Source organism: Neofelis nebulosa, chromosome 9 (genome assembly GCF_028018385.1).
Source record: "Neofelis nebulosa isolate mNeoNeb1 chromosome 9, mNeoNeb1.pri, whole genome shotgun sequence".
NCBI classification, from domain to species: domain Eukaryota; kingdom Metazoa; phylum Chordata; class Mammalia; order Carnivora; family Felidae; genus Neofelis; species Neofelis nebulosa.
The window spans coordinates 72,385,491-72,407,435 of NC_080790.1; positions in this window are offsets into that span (position 1 = coordinate 72,385,491).

Sequence of the window (21,945 nt, forward strand, 5' to 3'; positions counted from 1 at the left end):
TGCAAAATAACTCTTCCTTTCAAATTCTTACCTATGGATCCTTGTGTCTCTTGCTTGGCTCACATATGAAAATAAGTAGATAAAAAACACAGTAAGGAATTCCAACAAATAAGAATCAGAGGTCCTAACGACTCTACTTTGCTCCCTATGGCTAGATAGTTTGTAAACTAAAATTATATGTAAAAATGTTGCATGTATATAAATTGTTTTCCTTCTGGTAAGAAATATGAGATACTCAAAGGGCCAAAGAAGGTCGTAGCTTTATGTTGAGATTTCCTATACAAAGCCCTATAATCTTTTATGAAAATGGACCCTTGCTACATCTATCCCACTGGGTCACCAAACCTGCCGAGATGTGTGAACCCCTCAGTAGTGGTTGCAGATCAGGCCTCCATGCTACTAGCTGTAAGTAGCAAAACCAGGACCATGTGTTTAGCTGTGTTGAGCTGAATTAAACAACAAGATCACGTGCTTCTCATTTTCCTACCTGAAATCTTTCTTGGTGACTGAAGACCCTATGACACTGGGGGCTAAAGAGAACCTGAAAGAATCCAATCCATGAGAATGCCAAGAAGATTATAAACCCAGTTGGTGGAAGCCACCTTTCTGGGGGCTGATGAAAAGTGCATCTCCTCCCCACCTGCATCTACTCAGGCAGCCCCATGGGGTGATTTAGCATGCTGCAGCTGTGCAGATTTCCATCTCTGATAAAACTTTGCCTGAGAGCTATTTGCTGATGATTGTCAACAATCAAATGAATTATAGATGATGTTGGTAAACAAAATGCTGCCTTGATGAATGATGAGTTGGCTCTATTCTGACATGACTGCTAAGTCATTCAAAGCGCTGATTAAACCCATTACTGTAAAATAATCACCATCCATTACCTTTAATGTCGTGAACTGACAACCTAGTTAAGGCAGCTGATGGTGTCAGCAAAGTGATTTGTTGTACTGCATGTCCATCGACAATAAATCACTCCGATAAATCAATGAACAGTAGCAATAAAACAATATATTTTCATATTTCTTGACATTCAATTACGGAGTGAGTATAGTGACTTATTCTTAAACACAAACACCAATATGGAAGGATTCAGCATTCACCAGCAATGAACACAGGATTAATTCTATTTTAGCCTAGACTGAAGGAGGCTTGCATAATTGTGTGTGTACATGTGTGTGCGCCTTCTTCAGATACTTACCATAGTTGCTGCTGCCAAGATAACACATGATACAAACATAATGATGACACTAAAGATGTTTCTGGTCCTTAACTTAAACAAGGAAAGGCAATAACATAGAATCATGACCAATGGACCAAAACTTAGGTAAGGAAAGGCAATAACATAGAAGAGAGAACAATGGACCAAGAATTAGAAGACCTGAGAACCCATTTTAAACAGCTGTTTGACTTTGCACAAGTCACTTAACCTTTTTGGGATTTAGTTTCTTCATATCTAAAGTAGAGACGATACTTGACTACTTCAGGGAGTGATTTTATCAATCAAATGATGAAGTAATATATATGAGAATCCTTTGCAAATGGAGCACCTTCTTCAAAATTTAGTTTTCATTTTCCTTATTCTGAAGCCACTATTAGCTTTAAAACTCTGTCAGCTTATATGTTGAGAACTCTTTCTAGGTTTAGAGGTCTTATATGCAATTAAATCTTAGCTAACTCAAATTTTTATACAGTAATATTTTAGGTACTGAATCTTTATTTATTCACTGACATTATCTAGCACTTAATTTTTTGCTAAGTAATGTCCTAGGTCTTGAGAGGACAATAATGAAAAGAAAGTTCACCATTTCATGATGGAAATAGAAAAGAAACAGGAAAATAACAGAACTTGTGTAAAAAATCATTATATAAAAGTCAATTCATCAAATAACCAAAACACACCTTATTTTAGCCAATATGGTAGAAACTTTGGAAGCAATAATGCATACTTCTGATTCTTCAACTCAGTTTCACAAATGATTTTTGAATTTTTTTTTCAACGTTTTTTATTCATTTTTTGGGACAGAGAGAGACAGAGCATGAACGGGGGAGGGGCAGAGAGAGAGGGAGACACAGAATCGGAAACAGGCTCCAGGCTCCGAGCCATCAGCCCAGAGCCTGACGCGGGGCTCGAACTCACGGACCGCGAGATCGTGACCTGGCTGAAGTCGGACGCTTAACCGACTGCGCCACCCAGGCGCCCCCACAAATGATTTTTGGACAACTATTAGATACAAGGAACTATATATATATATACATATATGGATATATATATATATCCATATATATATATATGTATATATATGTATATATATATATATATATATATATATATATATATATATATATATGTATATATATATGAATGAATGATTTGGACCCTCAGAGGACCTCCTTTCTAGTTGAGAGGAAAAATAAGTATACAGGTAACATCAATAGGAGGCATAATTTGTGGAGAACATTCAAAAAGTAACTACCAAGCTTCTTTATGATTAGAAGAGAAATTATATTTGATTGGGCAAATAAAGACAAGCACTAAGGAGGGTTGGTATTTAAGATGATTCTACAAGGGGGCACCTGGGTGATTCAATCAGTTAAGGGCCCAACTCTTGATTTTGGCTCAGGTCACAATCTCACAGTTAGTGAGTTCACAACAGTGCAGAGCTTGCTTGGGATTCTCTCTCTCCCTCTCTCTCACCCCTCCCTCCCTCCCTCTCTCTCTCAAAACAAATAAATAAACTTAAAAAAAAGGATGGTTCTACAAGGATGAGTAAAACTTAAGTAGAGCAATGTGATAAGGTCTGGAGGAATGGATTATTCAAAGAAAGAAGTACTCAATGGAGAGATACACAAAGGCAAGGATAAGGATATGAGAAAATACAAAATGATATCCAAGTTGATGAGTTCCCCTACTTTGGTGATGCATTAGTTTGGAGAGGCTAGGTTGTGTTGCAGTAACAAATTAACTCCAGAATCCCAATAGCTCAAGAACGCATCAACACATCAAAGGTTTATTTCTTGCTCACAACACATATCCATCAGAGATCAGGAGGGATTCAAATTCTGCCATTTTGTAGCTGCATGATCTGAAATATGCAGCTTTCCTTGTTGCTTCACAAGAATAAAGAAGCATGGATAATTCACACCTGTTCCTCTATGCTTTGGCACAGAAGAAATACATGTATTTTCTGCTAGCGGCCAATTAACCAGAGCTAGCCATATGTCCTACCTAACCACAAGGAACAGAGAAATGTAGAGAAAATTAGGTCCTTTGGTGAGCATTACTATGTGTGTCATGGCTAGTCTATAAAACATGTACAAATCAAAGTAAAAATTGAGAAATGTCAGTCACTTCTAGCCAAGAATGTCAGAATAAATAATTTGGACTTACCTTAATAGGAACTGGGGTGTCCATTGAAAGTATTTGATGAGAAGAGTGAGTTGATTGGGTTGGTTAAATCCAGCTATAATCCTGAAGATGGTCTCCTGGAGACAGAGAGTTAAAGCCTAAATTGGTGTCATAGCTGTGACAATGGTAAAGAAAGGACATACATAAGGCATTCATGAAGGTAAATCTTGTTACATTTGGCCATTAATTGAATGTGGGATCTGAGAAGTAGGAAGGAAAAAAAGGAGAGATCCAATGGCTTGAATAATGGTGGTGCCATTGTACAGGCAGTCTGGAAAACATACTTTGGAGATGCCATGTCTAGGAACTAAAGGTTATCACTGAGAATCAGAGTGTTGAACTGAAGCACAATCACTATGGCAGAAGCCAGAGAAGTGAGATGGGTCTAGTGTACATTCGTATCCATTCACAAATTGTCTAAGATTTCTTTTATTTTTTAAAAAATTTTTATTTATTTTTGAGAGGGAGAGAGACAGAGCATGAGTGGGGGAAGGCCAGAGAGAGACAGAGAGGGGGACACAGAATCCAAAGCAGGCTCCAGGCTGTCAGCAAAGAGCCTGATGCAGGGTTCAAACCCACGAGCCTTGAGATCACAACCTGAGCCCAAGTTGAATGCTTAACCAACTGAGCCACCCAGGCGCCTTGCCTGTCTAAGATTTCTAATAGGCTACTCTTTCATTTCTTTACCAATATTGTGGTCACACAAATCAACACTAAAAGACACGTGCCTTATACATCAGCCAACATGGTATCTTTTCACTACCCATAAATAATTACTATTAATAATGGTAAATACGACTCTGAAGTCATTATTTATAGCATAGTAGAATCAGGGTGTTTCTGTTCTGCCTCTTGTACTAACTAGGAGCCTGGATGCAAGGAAATTAACTCATGACTCTATTTCAATTTCCTCATGGGATATGCACTGTTTGCTTAAAAGTCATCTTCTCTGTGAGGTCTTTTCTGGTCATCCCACCTAAATTTCTACTGTCACCCTCCTACCAAATTTGCATATGCTTTATTTTTTTCTCCTTAAACTCTAATATGCTTTATGTTTTTCTTTTCATCCTTGCTTATACTCTGTCTCCCCCACTAGAATGTAAGCTCCATGAAAATGGGGTTGTCTGTCTATTTTGGCTGTACTCAATACACACAGGGCTCTCTATAAATGTAATAATAAGAATAATACTATTATCATAAAAGGGCTTGTAATAGGACTTAGCAGCAAATTATATATAGCCTGTTGTACAAGGCTTTTTGAACCCCAAAGCATTTTCCTGACCCTAAATATATCTGTACATTATTTTTAATACATGCTTAATATTCCAAAATAGATGTCCCTTAAATTTACTTTGCCACTTCCTGTATCTTTAATATTTCAGTTGTCATCTTACTGTGGACCACACTGTAATAAATGCTATGGAATATATAATTTTGCATTTTTCTCACATCATTTATTATATTCCTAAAAGAGGAATGTTTGCTTAGGTAAAAGCATATAAACATTTTAAAGTTAGAGTGTATTTTGACAAATTGTCTCCCAAAAGGGCATTATCAATTTATATTCTTAAATAGAAATAGCCTCTTAGGTAGATGATGGGTTCAAATCCTAGCTCAATCATCTTTGGTTGAAGGTGCTGGGCAACATACTAAACCCCTGTAGATCTTAATTTCCACATCTGAAAAACAGGTTTCACAGAGTTATTCTGAAGATTCAATGTGAAAATATACATAGAAATGCAAAATGGGGTATGACACATATATCATGTATTAAATAAAATGTAACCATTGTTATTCCAGTTATATGATATTGTCTCTTCCCCATACCCTTATCAACACTGGGTATTTCTCTTTTATAATCTCAAGGCTGAAACATCTTTTTTATTACTCATCAAATTAGCATTTATTTGATCACCAGTAATGATGAACATGCTTTCTGAGGGTTATTATTTCATTTCTCTCTTGGGGTTGTCATCTCTTACTGATCTGTAAAATTTCTTTAAGTATCAAGAAAGTTAAACCTTTATCTGTCTAATGTAATATAAATGTTTTTCCATATTGGGATTTGCTTTTAGTCGGACCTATAGGTTTAATTGCATTACCAAATCTAAAATTTTTTGTTATCAGATCTATCAATATTTTTCCTTATGAGCTTTGTGTTGGGGGATATGCCTAGGCAGTTCTCCTTTACCAAGTGTAATTATTCACTTATTTCTTCTAGTCCTCTCAAACTTCTGTTATTTATATTTAAAATTTCAGTCCATCTGGAATTTATTTTGGGTTAAGGCATTCGGTGAGCATCTAGATTTTTTCACATGTTAATTCAATTTACTGTGTTGTCTGCTCATAATTTCTATTCTTTGTTTTGTTGTTGTTGTTCTTTGGGTTTTTTGTTATTTATTTGTTTGTTTTTACTGATAAGACAGAACCAAAAGTACCAGGAATAAAAGGTTAACAAGATTAATTGAATCCAGATCATTATTTTATGCAACAATATAATTCATAGACTCTGAGCTGACTTCTCTAGACTTGTTAGTAAAATTTATTAAGGCGAATGGCCTTTGTAACAACTAGTTTCCTGATTGGGTTCCCCTTTTTGCTTCTGCCAAAACTTGTCTTCAGGGTGAGGTTACTATAAGAATACTATTGACACTATAACCATTACCTTTGCAACAGTGGGCATTTGATACTCCATGTGAAAATATTGCTCTATTCAGACAAAGTTGCAGAGAAAATTCCTAAATCTGTAAGAGATTACACTGTAGACACTGGTTTCAGGAGACCTTGCTTTGAAAAGTCAATTTTACGTCCCTGTTTCTCCCATTATCTCAAATAGTAAAGGATGAACATTCTCTGTAACTATTGGAAGTCAATTTGGTATTTCAAAACATAATTGATTTTGATGATTTTGTTTCTTCCAGCCTATAGAGAGTCAATTTTTCCCAAAGAGTCCTCCAAATTTATTAGTAATACTGGAAATTTATCTTAAATAAAATAAGAATTTCTACTTAAGGTCTCTTTCAGGCTCTGTGGTTCTTTGGGCTCAGTAAGTATGAGATTTTCTTCCTATGACTAGAGTCTTAAGGGGACAAGATTGCAACACAGAATTATTGAGAGTTATTATTGATCTAATGGCCTCCCACCCATTCCCCCATCCCAGACCTTTAAGTCAGAGTCTTGAATGTCTTCTGCTGGCTCATAAAAAACAAGTGTTCATGACTAGCTGGTCTTGGAGGCTAAGATCAGGGCCCTGTTTCCTTAACTCCCTCTCTGTAGAAGTTCTGCTCTTATTTGGCCTCATCTCCTTGATTTCAAACTGTAGATTCTCTATTTTGACTTTAACACCCGATTTCTGGCCCTTATTAAACTTGGCCCTTTTATTTTCATGTATTCTTTTGCAGTTATTCTTATCTTTTTCAGTTTAGCCTTGTTTACCCACACTCCCTGCTGTCTTTTGGGAAGAATCAGACATTTCTGAATTATATGAGTTACTCTTTAGTGTGGGTTTTAAATGCATGATGCCTTTTTGGTGAGTAACATATCTGCTTACACAGGAGCTGTGACAAGATTTATGAATCACATTCTACTTAACATAGCTACCTGTCTTTTCATCACCCTTATTCCCTTCTCAACACTTTTATTCATTATGTTCCCCTCTCCTGAAACAGCTACCCTTTTCCCTATCTTCTAACCACTTGTTTAGGCTCTGCTCAAATCAGTGAAGCCTCTTCCAACTATTTTTTTTCCTTCCTTTTAGGATTTCATATTCCCTCTGAAATATGCATTCAACAACTTGTATGGGTCTTGATTTACTAGAAGTATTTACTAGTTACATTTTAATATAAGGTCTTAGGTTCAACATTTCATAATTTTAGAGGTATTTTATCAATCCTAAAAAAAATAGGTAAGAGAAATATTTTCTTATCCTTAATATGTGGATAAGAAAAGGGAGATATGGAAATTTCAAGTGGCTTATCCAAGTGCGTATATTTAGTAACTAGCCCAGGTGAGACTCAAACCATTGATCTGGCCTATAGCCAGTGGTCGCCAAAATGAAACCAGTGCTTAAAACCACTAAGCCCCATTGCCCCTCAATTACTTTAAGGCCAAATTCCAATTAAAATCCATTTCACTTGAGGGGCACTTCAGTGACTCAGTTGGTTAAGCATCAGACTTCGGCTCAGGTTATGATCTCATGGCTTGTGAGTCTAAGCCCCGCGTTGGGCTCTGTCCTGACAGCTTGGAGCCTAGAGCCTGCTTTGGATTCTATGTCTCCCTCTCCATTTGCTCCTCCCCAGCTCATTCTCTGTGTCTCTCTCCTTCAAAAGTAAATAAACATTTTTTAAAAGTATGTTTTATTTGAAGATGTATCTAAACATTAACTAGTAGCAATGTCTCAAATCTTAACCATTCCTCTATGTTGCTTTCCTAAAAAATAGAATTCTAGACTTCAAGGCTATGATTTGTACCTCTACTGTACCGCCATATTCTTTATCCCTTCCTCAACCAGCTATTCCCTTAATTGAGCCAATATTTAAACTATAAAACACTTTCATTTTTCTGTCAGAAGTATTTCAGTTCCTTTGTACTGAATTGGGTAAGAAAACTGTGTCTAAAATTATTTAGGGAGATATAGTGGCAAGTGTACTATGGCTACTTGCAAAATGCAATTATGCCCTGGGATGGTGGCCAAGAGCCCTGGCAGTCAGAGACTTGAAACCAGAGGAGGGATTATATTGAGCCCTATTAGTGCCATCTAATTGCTGTTTTAACTTTCTCCTTCCCGCCATACTGGTTGTCCTGGCAGAGACTTGATGCTTCCAACACAAGAGCAGGAGCCAAAGAGAATTTATCATCAGATTGGATTTGTTTGTGTTTGAAATTGTCTGAGATCTGGCCATGAGAAATTATTTCCTTTACACCTCTGCTGTTGTTCCAGATGTTCCAGGGCTTGTTGGATGTTACACTGCTGATTCACTTCTGACCCTCACACTGGGAAATGATAGCCAACCCACCTCTGGAAGTCCATCCCCAAGTCAACTGTTAATAGGTTTGTATGTGTTCCAGACATTGAGGTTTCAAAAAAAACTACTTGGACATTACACTGCGAGAGAAATGAGCATTTAAATTGCTTTTAGTAGTAAAGGGGATTGGAATACGAGAGTACAAAATGTGCTGCTTATTTGTAGAAGAAAATCTCTTTTTTCCAAGTATCTTCTCCATTTTTACCTGCAATTCTGTGTTAGTTATAGTGGAAAGTATCATTCACACTTTTTAAAAGCAAATTCCCTTGAAAAGGGGGTCACATCTGTATTAACATGTCAGTGTGGATAAGCTGGAGAGCCTGTGTTGGCTTGGATGAGGTAAATACGTAAAGGAGAAGTTATGCAGGCTGAGGAAAATCTTATGCTGAAAAAGTAGCTTCAACTTTTTTCCAGAGTGTAAAGTGTTAACATGTAATCTCTTGAGACTTAAATACATCTTGTTAAGCTGACAGTTTTCAAGAACTGGTGTCTTAACCAGTTTACCAAACGTGTATAACAAGATATTAAGTGCAATAATCAGACAACCAACTTAAAGAATACCTCTTATAGTTGAATTAGCTATTTTAAAATTATCTCACTAAAGAGATTTATTTCCTTCAGGTTACTCTGCAAATGTCTGCTATTTATTTCCTTAACTATTTGCATCTCTATTTGCAAGATGCTAGAGTTACATCTGTATCTTTGCTCTGAGTGCTTGATATAGTGGCCTCAAAAAAAGCAGCACCTAGCTATATAGGATAAATAAGTTCTGGATATCTACTATACAGCATAGTGCCCATAGCTAAAATACTATATTATATACTTAAAATTTGCTAAAAAGGTAGATCTTACATTAAGAGTTCTAGTACTACTAATAATAATAACAACAACAACAATAGGGATGGGAGGAAACTTTGGGAGGCAATGAATATGTTTATGGCTTTGCATTGATGATGGTTTCATGGGTGTGTACTTATCTCCAAACTCATAAAGTTGTATACATTAAATGTGTACTATTCAATGGGTAAATAATTTCCCATTATAATAGCACCAACCTGGAAAAAAATCCTACAAAAATTTCTCAGTAATTCTCCACCTGGGATAAAAGTGTCATCAAACCACTTTTTTACATATCAACCATATTTCAACAAAGTGGTTTTTAAAAAACTCAGCAATTTGCATTCTGCCTATACTGCAGACTGGGAGGGGAAGAGTGACACCAAATTTAGAGCCCAGCTCTCAAAGGTGTTATTCACATGGAAATGCAGATACCATGATATGGTAGGATAACAATCTGAAACACTTTTTGTGACTTATAGCAGGTCTGTTTCCCCTTTAACCATTTCATTTCTAAGTCATGTGATCAACACAAACAGAATTTGAGTTGAGGAAAAAAAGAAAACAAGCATTGTCTATCCTCCTCCATCTCTAGCCTAGCCTTTCCTTTCCCAAGCACCCATACCATACCACCACCACAGACTCTGATGTTGCTTTGAAGAGCAAAAAGGGACAAAGAGGAGATCATGGAGGTGGGACACAATTTAAAGGCCAAGCATGGAAAGAAATCCACTGCTCCACCAACTCCCCACTCAGAACTGCTGGCCTTTCCACAGTGTTTTCTGTTCTTTCCTAGCTGACATCCCTTTTCCTTCCATTGTCTTCAGAAATATTCCTCCATTTCATTCATATGGAAAGGGGTACTGGAATGAGATTCAACCAACTGCAGATTCACTTTCAATCCTTCAACCCATTTGCAGTGAACTCTTGGATAATCAAGTCAGGCACCTTGATGCCTTCTCTATACCACCTAGAAAACAGGTATGCTCATTTCAACTGGAGGGACTCTAAGTCTATGCTTCCCTGCTATCTGACCATGTCTCCACTCTTACTTAGCATTCCAATGGGATTGAAGAGGTTCACAAGAGGATATTTGATTACCACACTTTACTCCCTAGTGAGGAATTGCTGAGAATTGCTGTGGTAATTTTTCCTAGGTTGATGTTTTATGTGTGTACAATAGGAAATTGTTTACGTATTGAATTTTGAAAACTGCTGCAGGTGCCTGAAATCTCACCATTAGAGGTTTTTTTCCTTTGGATTATACATTACTCTCTGTCTTTCCTTAAAATAAAAATACTAGTAATGTGGATCCAAAAAAATCAGTCCTTATCTCCCTCTCTCCAGCCCTTGGTAGCTGGATGTCCTATACACCACCACCACTATAGTAGACTGAATAATGCCCCCCCCCCAAACATGTCCATGTCCTAATCCCAAGAAAAGAAATATGTCACATAATCTGTCAAAAGGGACTTTTGATTAAGTGGAAGATCTTGAGGTGAGGAATTTATCTTGGATTAACCAGCTAGGTCCAATGTAATCACATGGGTCCTTGTAAGAAAGAGAGTTGTAAGAGTCAGAAAGAAAGACTGAAAGATGCTATACTCCTGACTTTGAAGATGGAAGATGGGCCCATAAGCCTATGAATACAGGCAACATGCAAAAACTGTTTAAGACAAGGAAACAGATTCTCTCCTAGAGACTCTACAAGGAATGCAGACCTGCCAAAACCATGATTTTAGGACTTCTGACCTGCAGAACTGTGAGTCTATAAATTTATGTTATCTTAAGCCACTACATTTCTGGTAATTAGTTGCAAAAGACATAGGAACCTAATACAGCCAACCAGTTTATACTCTTTAATATGGATCTGTGTTGTTTGTGTTGGCTGTTCCATGTCATTATTTGTAATCAGGATAACTTCACTTAAATTCTTCACATTAACACATTATCCTATAACTAGCAGGTGATATTCCTAAAACTGGAGATACAACAAGTGGGTCAAAACTCTGGCTCTAGATCCAGGCATATCTGGGTTTGAATCCCTTCTTTGAAACATGATAGACCTGTGACTTTGAACAAGATACTCTATCACTGTGAAACTAACTTCGTATCTATAATAATGCTATACTAATTTCATATGGTCAATGAGAGATTAAGTGAGATAATTGATATGTAAGAACTTAACACAAGTCGCTGTATAGCAGGCACTGAACAAATGTTAGCTATTTTTGTTATTAAAAGGGATGATTCCATCAACTAAAGTGTTTAGCAAAGAGATACAGAGGAAGTGCAATCCAAGTTGGGCCTTGAACATTTAGGTAAATTTGGCTAGAGCCTTTCAGAAGTGAAGGCAATTATTACATTGGCAATTACAGGCTTTGCGATAGAGATATGAGTTTGGGGCTCATAAGAAAGGTCATTTTAGGCAAGCTTTTTCCTCTTCTCTGACCCACAGTTTCTCCAGCTACAGTTTGTAAAACAATACCTACCTCATAGGATCACTTCAAGAACTAAATAGGATTATGTAGCTGATGCCTTGGGAAAAGCTCAGCACAGAATGCTATCAATGAAGTTAGAAAGGCGGCAGGGGCCAAATTGCAGGGCATGTTTTTGAAACAGACAAACTGGTAAACAGTCCCTGGAGCCACCAGACTAAAAGAGAAGAGGTGACAAAACTAGAGGGTCGATTGGAACCAGATTATAGTGAGTCCTAGGTTCCTAGCTAGGATTTCCTGGCCCAAAGCAATGGAAGTTATTTTTGTAATAAAACCTAGCAAATAGAAGTCACAGAAGGTTTTAGGTAACACTGTAAATTTCTGTCAGTTTGCCCATGATGCAAATGATAGAGGAATTTATGGAGAAGCACGCAGGTAATTCTAGAAGCCAATGTTTTGAAAGTTTCTTAGCATGCATTATATGTATTTTCTTCGAATGTATTACATGCATTACAATATATTCTACTGTAAAAAGTGAAATATTGTAGAATCCCAATATATAAATCACAAAATGATTTTTAAATATAAAGTTATACTATATTTCAAATTTAAATATAGATATTTAGATAGATATGTGCTATGTACCATTTTATTAAAATTTTTTTTTAATTTTTTAAAAATTTTTTAAATTGATTTTTGAGACAGAGAGAGACAGAGCATGAGCAGGGGAGGGGCAGAGAGAGAGGGAGACACAGAATCCGTAGCAGGCTCCAGGCTCCGAGCTGTCAGCACAGAGCCTGACGCAGGGCCTTCAACTTACAAACTGGGAGATCATGACCTGAGCCACAGTCAGATGCTTAACCGACTAAACCACCCAGGCGCTCCTGTTTTATATTTTTAAATGTTTATTTATTTTGAAAGTGTGTGCATGAGCAGGGTAGGAGGAAAGAGAGAGAGAGAGAGAGAGAATATGAATCCCAAGCAGGCTCCACACTGTCAGCACAGACCTCAACATGAGGCTTGACCTCATGAACCATGAGACCTGAGCTGAAATCAAGAATCAGAGGCTTAGTTGACTGAGCCATGGAGGCACCGCTGGCTATCTACCATTTTAACACCTAGAAATAAAATAATGAGCAAAGGACTGTGTTTATGGAGCTTGGTATCATCGAAGAGATAGACACAAATTTAATAGTTATAAATATATATACTTTATATCATATAACATGTAATTATATAATGTGTATGCATATTTTATACATGCTATGAAAGAAAAGTATAAAAGGCTATGATAACATATTCCAGGAAGACTTGATACAGTCTGCTAGGGACTTAATTGTGACCCCTAAAATTTATATGTTGAAGATTGAATACCCAATGTGATGGTATTTGGAGATGGGACTGATGGGAGGTAATTAGTTTTAGATGAGGTCACAGGGAGGGGAGGGGAGGGGTGGCCATAATGATGGGATTAATATTGGTACAAAAAGAGAGCTCTCTCGCTCTCTCTCTGCTGTGTATGGACACTGTGAGAAGGTGGCCACCTGCAAAGCAAGAAACTGACCATGCTGACATCCTGATCTCAGACTTCTTTAGAAATTCCACCAATTGTGAGAAAATAAATGTCTTTTTTAAACCACCCAGTCTATGGTGTTTTGTTATGGCAACCAAAAAAGATTAATATGGTCTAGGGAGTTTGTATCCTTGCCATCCATGACCTCCTGGCATGTCACCTCCTTATCACCCACTGACTTCACATGCCCTTGGCAATCATAATTCTTATCACTTAGCTGTCTCCTTGTGTTGTTAAATGGTGAGCATGATAGAACCTCTTCGACCATATAAGAACCGTTTCTTCTCCTGCTCTCTACATGGTACATAATGTGGTCAGTATGTACTTTTTACTTGATTAGCATGACTGAGAATGTGAGAAGTTTCTTTGTTGAGCTGGAAAGCGAGACAGTAGGTGTGGCATGAAACAACAAATATTACCTGGAGAAATCAAGGAAGGCTGGGCAAGTTATACCAACAGCAGCAGCAGCAACAATAACAAAAAGAAGGAAAAGGAGAAGAGGTTACTCAACATCTAGAAAAAAAGACCCCATTGTGAGTGAAACTAGACACAGGCTTTGACATCTCCTGAGTCAGAGTGGTCCCCAGAAAAAAGCCATTTGCCACTGTGGAGTTGATTCCATGTTTCTAAACCAAAATAAGAGTAAGCTTCAGACAAACGGAAATCAAGTTAGTGCTGACTCCAGGTTTATGATCTGCTACATTTGCCCCGTGCAAAAGTTATGGATGATGTATCCACCTGGTCTATAGCTAAAACCTTGTAGTCTCTCATCCTCTCTTCTCCAAGCCGTTCTCCACAAAGCAGAAAGAATGGCATTTATAAATTGAATCACCCTCTCCTTAAAACCAATCACTGCTTCCTTTGTATTTAGAATAAAACGTGAGCTCTTTATTATGGTTTACAAGGCACTGTCAGTCTGATTCCTGCCCACTTCTCCTACCCTATATGCTTGCCAGCCTCACTCCCAATGAATCTGCCATACTGGCCTTGTTTCCCTTTCTAAACGTGCCATCTCATTCTTACCCTTGGTTCCTGTGAAGGCTAAATGCTGAGCCAGCAAGGCTCTTCTTTCACATCTTCAGTTGCTTGCCTCTTTCTCATATGTCAGGTTTTAAGCATGAATGCCATCTCCTAAGAGAGGTCTTTCAATACGTATCCTGTTAAATAACGCCTTGTTATTTTCCTGTATAGCAACACATATACCAACTTCGCAACATATAAATATTCCCATAAGTGTCAGGGTTTTCTCTGTTTTTCATCATTATATTAACAAGACCTAACCCATTGTCCTGCATATATTAGACCCTGAAGAATTTGTTGGCTGACTGGCTGGCTGGCTGGTATCAGGATAGTATCCCTGGGGAGAAGGACACGTGAACCAGAAAACAATTTTAAGAGGAGTCACTTTTCTAAGTTAAAGCTTAAATGCTTCAGGAAATTAAAATCTGCCATTATTTGGTCAAGTGCAGAGTTCCCAACACTTCTTTTCCCTGTTTTTCTTTCTCCCTGGAATTCTATAATACTAAGAACACAGACACTATCCCATAGCCTTTTTAAAAAATCTTGTTTTCTTAATCTACATGATTTTGTTCATTTCTTTATCTCTAGCCTCTAGACCTCTGTACAATGTTCAGTAGGCCCTTAACAAATACTTGTTGAATAAACAAGAGTAGAAATCCTTGAGGACAAGAATCATGCCAAACACCTCTTAGGCATTTTTAAAAATTAAGCAATATGTCAAGGAATGAACTGACATTTATGGTTTTAGATGCCAAAACTTAGGAAAAATAAACATTGAAATCTTTCTGAAATATAGGATGTATATTTTTACTTTCTTATATATAGATACTGAACACAATTTGACGTTTTCTTGATGTTTCGGGTTATTAACATGAACATCAATTATTGTTTGCTTCTGCCTCTGATGTAATTTGGCCTGACATTTGCAGGAAGGAGAGGAGTCATGTAAGCAAATGCAGTTAGTTCCTCACAGTTCCCTTCAGCCATCTATGCCAAATGGCCTTAAGCATGCAAGACAGAAATTCTAAGATAACCAAACAAACATCTTCCTTGGGAAAGAGAAATGGATCCAAATCTGATCTCTGTTAAGACAGTAACAGGCATCTCATTTTCAGTGTGGGATGGTTCTCACATTCTCCCTCACCATACATACATTAAGAAAATACGTTGCCAATTCTATCTTTGGGACTTCCCACTCTAAATTTTGGTATTATTCTGAGAAAGTGTGATTAAAAGAGCACTGTATTTAGAGTCAGAGCTGAGCCTGAATCCCAGCTCTGCCACTTCTAACCATGCAAGGGAGATTGGATTGTATAAGGTATATGTCATACTTCACACAGTCTCTGGCACACATTTTAATACTTGATTCATAGGGTTTTCTCATTCCCCTCCAGTGTGCCATCTGCTCTCGATGACCTAACTGCCCCCATGATCTTCCGTGTCTATCCCTTTGCCTGGGGAAAGTACTTAGAATCCTTCCCTCTACCTTCTGCCATCTATCAAGAACAATCCTATGGAAAGAATTTAATTAATTTACCCAAAGATATTGGGTTCTGAAAATTAATTACATGTTTTTCTTTCCAGAGGCATTTGCATTTGGAAAGGGGACAATCAGTTCATCCAAAGCAGCGGCTCTTAAATAAAACAGTAGCAGGCATCAGAGTCAAACTAGATGTAGAGTCTCTCTAGGGTATTGGTTTGTCCATTTGCTCTTCAAATCTCACCACTTGGAAAATGGTATCCCTACATTCATGCAGGGCAAAGCCTTGCACCAAATATTTTAATGCATATATTTAAAATGTGTGTGCTGATAGCCTTGATATTTCAGATTTATATAAAAGCTTTCTTCTTCAAATGTAATATTGTACAGCATAGCCAATATATTTCCTACCTGGAAAATCATGTAACCGCGGTGTCTTTATATAGCTGCATCTCATTCTGACTTATTGAAGGATTTTGACTTTTCATAGAGAGGGTTTTAACGGAGCCAATTTAAGTTTTTTTTATATTTGAAATGATAAAGACATTGGCAGGACTTGTAAGAAATAGCACAGGGTCGCTATACGGACATCTTTAACAGTGGAAACCTGACCCTATGCAAGGAGAGCACTTTGGTATTTATCAGGATTTAGGTGAGAAACTGAAGTGCAAGCATGATGCAATTTTGAAAGATCCCATCAAAAGTAGACATTTCCACACCCACTGGAAATGGGGTTCATTTTATCTCAAAGTCTGCAGGTGGCATATTTTCCATTTCTGTGGCCATTAGGGGATGATTCCAGAGTGGAGGTGGACTTGAAATCCTAAAGTTCTCTTTGTAACTAAAGAAAAACATCTCTCAGATAAACTAGTAACAGCTAAGATGATTCGTTTATATGGTGATTTCATATATTATATCATTCAAAACGAATGATAGGGATTAATTTGCCTGGCTGCCTATGATTACTACTTGCAAGTTTATATATGCATGGTCACTGAAACTAAATAATTAGGCTATCTCTATACTACATACAAGCTCAGCTATCATCAATATTTTACTAAGCACTGGAACAGAAATCAAAGAATACATCATTTCTTTAGAAAGTGATGTGGCTGGCACATTCTGAAATGGGTCCAAATGATCACTTCCTAGTATTCATGTGCTTGTATAGTCCCTCTCCCCTCGTATGTGAATTGGATGTGGTGACTTGCTTCTATCAAATAGAATGTGGAAAAGGTGATGGCATGCCACTGCTAAAATTAGGTTATAAAGACTATGACCTTCTCTCTCTTTCAATCTCCCTCCTTCTCCCCACTCTCTCCCTCTCTCAATCTTTTTCCCTCTCAATCTCTTTTACGCTCTCAATCTCTCTCTCTCTCCATCTCTTCTCTCCCTCTATCTCTGTCTGTCTCTCTGTCTCTCTCTCTCTCTGTCTGTCTGTCTCTCTCTCTCTCCTGTTTTCTAAGATAAGGCCAGGTACTATATCATATTGTGAATTCCCTTGTTGAGAAACAAGTGAGTAGAAACTGAATACCCAGCTTCTGAAAAACAACCAGTGAGGAATTTAGGTCATCAGTCCAATAGTCCATGCAGAACTGCATCCAATCAAAAACCACATATTGGAAGCAGATCCTCCACTAGTTGAGCCTTCAAATGAGGCCACACACCAGCTAACACTTTGACTGCAGTCTTCATAGAGACCTTGAAGAGAGGTGACTCAGCTAAGCCACACCAGATTCCAGACCCACAAAAACTGAGGTAAAAAATGTCCTAAGCCACTAGGTTTTGGGATAACATGTTATGCTACAATAGATAACTAAATCAAGAACATTTAAATATTTAATGTGTAATAGAAAAGTAGATAAAGTGTGGTATATTCATATAAGGTTGAACACCATTTGATTATATTATTTATATAGTTACATATATTGCCTTCAAATAAACTAAACCAATTTCCCCAGAAGACTTAAAAGTAGAGAAGCCAGAGCATAAGGCCAACATCTAGAAATTATAGAACACTTTACCAAAAAACACAGGAAAATCCCAATTTTAATTTTAGGGAATTATGTTCTTTATCAGCCAGTGCCCAAGTAGGTGAACAGAAACCACTCTACATAGCTCACAGAGATAGATATTTAATGCAAGACATTAGTTAGAAAAATGTTGGAAATTCTCACAGAGCAAAAGAGGGAGGGTGATACAGACCACAGGTCAAGAGGCTGCTAGTGCCCTTGCAAAAACCCAGGGGACTACACTTGCTGCTGGTGCCACTGAAGATACTAAACAAGAACCATGACCCTACTGCTACCACTGCTAATTCTTCTGCCTAAGGTACAGCGAAGGAAATGGCTTCTACTGCCTTCTTAGTTTCTAATATTCCATGAAGGTCTCCTATTGACAGAACTTTCCTTGAGCTCAACAGAAAAGAGGGTCTGGGAAATGCACTACCAGTAGAAAAGTGAGTATATGGTTAAGTGCCAGTAAACTATTTCTGGCACACATATTAAAACAGCTTAAATAGTCCCCTTTGAATGATGGCATATATTTTTCAAGACTAAAATTATCACAAAAGGATACATGGTACAAAATTCCTCAAGTGTTTTACTTTAGTTGTATAAATTGAGCCCCAGATTACCACTGTATTCACATGATGACAAGATAACTGGATGAATACAACCATTTCACCATATAAGAAATTAAGGGACTCCAGATTTAAAATGTCACTCAAACCCGTTATAGGAGTGGGTTTTTGATTCAACAGTTTACTCTAGTCAAAACAGTTTATTCAAAAATGCCTTATATAAATACTTGCAAACTAGGTATGCCCAGGTTTATATACTTATTGCACTGAGAAACAAAGGAAAAACGGTCCAATTTATACATGAGAGCTTTAAGATCCAAGTTTTTCCCTTACTTACAGAATTGTTTGGGATGCCAAATACACAGTCCTGATATGTCTAGCCATACCAGACAATATTCAATGTCTTGAATATTTTGCACAAAATTTTCCCAGGCAATTATTTACTCCCCTTAACTTGTTCAAAGTTTTCAGCCATGCATGGGAGGGGAGTCAGGTTAGCAATTAGTTTTCACCTGATTGTTACTCTAGCTTTCAGACCTATCTGAAGTTTCTTCTGTGTGCTTTCACAAAATGTCTCTACCTTGCTGTCTAGAGAACATGCTATATGAGACCAGTGCCCATATTATCACTTTAACAAATATTTATTGAGGTAAATAGTTCCAAGATATTCAAAGCACAGTGGTAGTTGCTACTCTACATCTCTTTTTAGTAGCAACACCACGAGCCTCCTACCCCGCCTGGCCTAAAGCTAGTAGTGCTTAGTAAGTAGTTACAGATAACTGATCCACTCAAGAAAAAGTACAATTTCTGAGAACTAATAGTTTTCAAATTAAATCACAGTCTTCCACCTATAATTGTAATGGATTTATTTTCTATCTGCTTTCAGAATCCCTGGTAACTTGTCACTGGCACAGTTACTGCAGAGAGAAAAACCTGGATGTCTTGTTTTAATGCTCAGATTTGTACACATAATTGGATTTCTTCCTTCTTGAGGGAACACAGTTAGAAAGCCTTGTCTCTGGTCCTTTTCCTTAAAAAGTCTAAAGGACACTCAACCACAATTAACACACTCCTCTAGGAGCCTTTGCTGAGCTGAGCTGAGCTAAGTGGCAGCACTAGAACTGCTTCTAAAGGCTATTGTTGGGGGAGGAAGGGCAGGTGTTGGTATTTGCAGCTGAAAATCAGTACCCAACACCAGTGTACTCCATGAAGCCCTGAACTAAGTCAGCCCCTTGCATATTGCTCTTACCCTAAATCCTTATTTGCTCATCTGAATGAACAATTCAAACTGCCACTGTCAACTGAGTAGGCCCTGAAAGGATAACACGCCCGGATCAATAACACAATTGGCTCAGGCACCAGTGAGAGATGGCAGATGGCAGAGAACACACAAGTGTTTACCTCTGCTCTCTTTCAGGACATACTGAGATGACAGAAAGGCAATTTTTAAAAAGCATAATCTCAACGACAAGAGGCATGAGCTGCAACATTACAGAGGTTGGAAGGCAGAGGCACAAGGGCAAACTCCAAATGCTGAATCTTACATAGAGAATGCATCTGAGCAGCAACTGGATTCATACTGCAGAACCCGCAAAAAGCTTAGAAAGGGCATCTTACGGGCACCTGGGTGGCTCAGTTTGTTGAGCATCCAACTCTTGGTTTCAGCTCAGGTCATGATCTCACAGTTTCATGAGTTCGAGCCCTCATCGGGCTCTGTGCTGGCAGCATGGAACTTGCTTGGGATTCTCTCTCTCCCACACTCTCTCTGCCCCTCCCACACTTGCGCTGTCTCTGTCTCCCTCAAATAAATAAATAAACTTCAAAAAGTTAAAAAAAAAAAAAGAAAGGGCATCCTGTCACCTCTGAGGGTGGATGTAAAGATGGGGTCCAAATAAGAGAATCAGTTCAAAGTCAGCTTACATAGCACTTAAACCCAAGATCATCTCTCTGGTGTAGTGAACACTTGTACTCCATCAGATTAGAGATTTATTCCCCAGAAAAAAAAGGAGAGGGTCTCTGCTCTAGAGGACAGAAAGTAGTTCTAAGAACAGGAATGTGATACCAAGGAAACGGTAAAAATGTGAAGGCTTGCATACATAATCTGAAGATAACTACCACCACCACCACCACCACCACCACCACCACCACCACCACCACCACCACTAGAAATCCTTAGAAAGCTATTAGTCTTGGAAATCTGGCCAGCCCTAGAGAAAATGCCTAACCTACCTGATGATCTCCCATTATGACACCAACTGGTGAAGCCCATGAGTAACCAGTCCACACAAATAAAAATTCCATTACCTCAAATATAAGCATAAATATTTAAAAAAATAAAAAACATAAGCAGAGAGGCAAAAATCAGCAAACTAAGCGAAAACTACTTGAAAAGCAGAGACCAAAACAGAGAAAACTTGGGGGAAAAACAAAACCAACAACAATAACAACAACAACAAAAAAACACTCAAATAGATCATTAATATCTTCATAGAACTGACAATATGCTGTACAAAAGTAACATTCAGATAAAAAAAAAAAAACCTGGAAATTAAAACTGATAGTATACATTTAAAAATTGAATTAAAAGGAGAGAAAAAACAGTTGGGAAAAAAATGTCAAAAAACATGTGCAAAATGACAAGATGGAAAAATAGGATTTGTTTTAAAAAAGAAGTGACATAACGCAGATGAGAGAAGTTATATCCTCATCTTCCAAAGGCATGTGTCATTAGACAAGTACTGACAGTGAAAAATCAAGAAATAGTAGCATAAGTACGTGATATAAAGTATGAAGGTAATCAAATAGATAAAACAATTGGAAGCAGTTGCTTTTGGGAGATGAAAATGGGAGTGATATGGGCCTTATATAATAACCAAAATATTTTCATGCATGAACTTTAATAAGCACTTCTTTCTTTTCTAAACATCACAGCCTTTGCATCTGGTTTTTAAAACTTTGGTTCTGCCACTTAGAAGCCTTGGGCTTATCCCTTAACTTCTGTAATGTCTCTTTATCTGTATACTGTGGGAAAGAGTATCTACCTCCCAGAATTGCTGTCAATGTCAAATACAACACTGTATGTGAAGAGTTAATTAAATAGTGTCATAAATACAAATGACATAATAAGTGTTAGCTATTATTATTCCCTAAGTTAGCTAGAAGTCAATTTTTTATTTGCCAGAGGATACTCTTACTCCTTCCTTGTAATAACAGAGATAGAAGAAACTTTGAACAAAGCGGTACTTCTAAAGTTTGTCACAGCCTTTGCGATGGTCATTGGCCAACCAAAGGTTTTTATAAACTAACCCTTGATACCTGTTGTTATGCCTGCTACTACCTCTTTTACATCAGAGACAGAAGTCTGGAATAAAGAGCATATGAAGATGATGAAGGCTATAATGTGGAGATCCTTGTTCCGTGATAAATAAAAATCATTTTTATTTTCATGTTATTGTTTCATTACTCCTGTTAACCTAATAAGTTTTCCAGTCACCAAGAAATGAAATATTAATAATATTTGTAAGCAGAATGGCACTCCAAAGATGTCCATGCCTTGGTCCCTGGACTCTTTAAACATGCT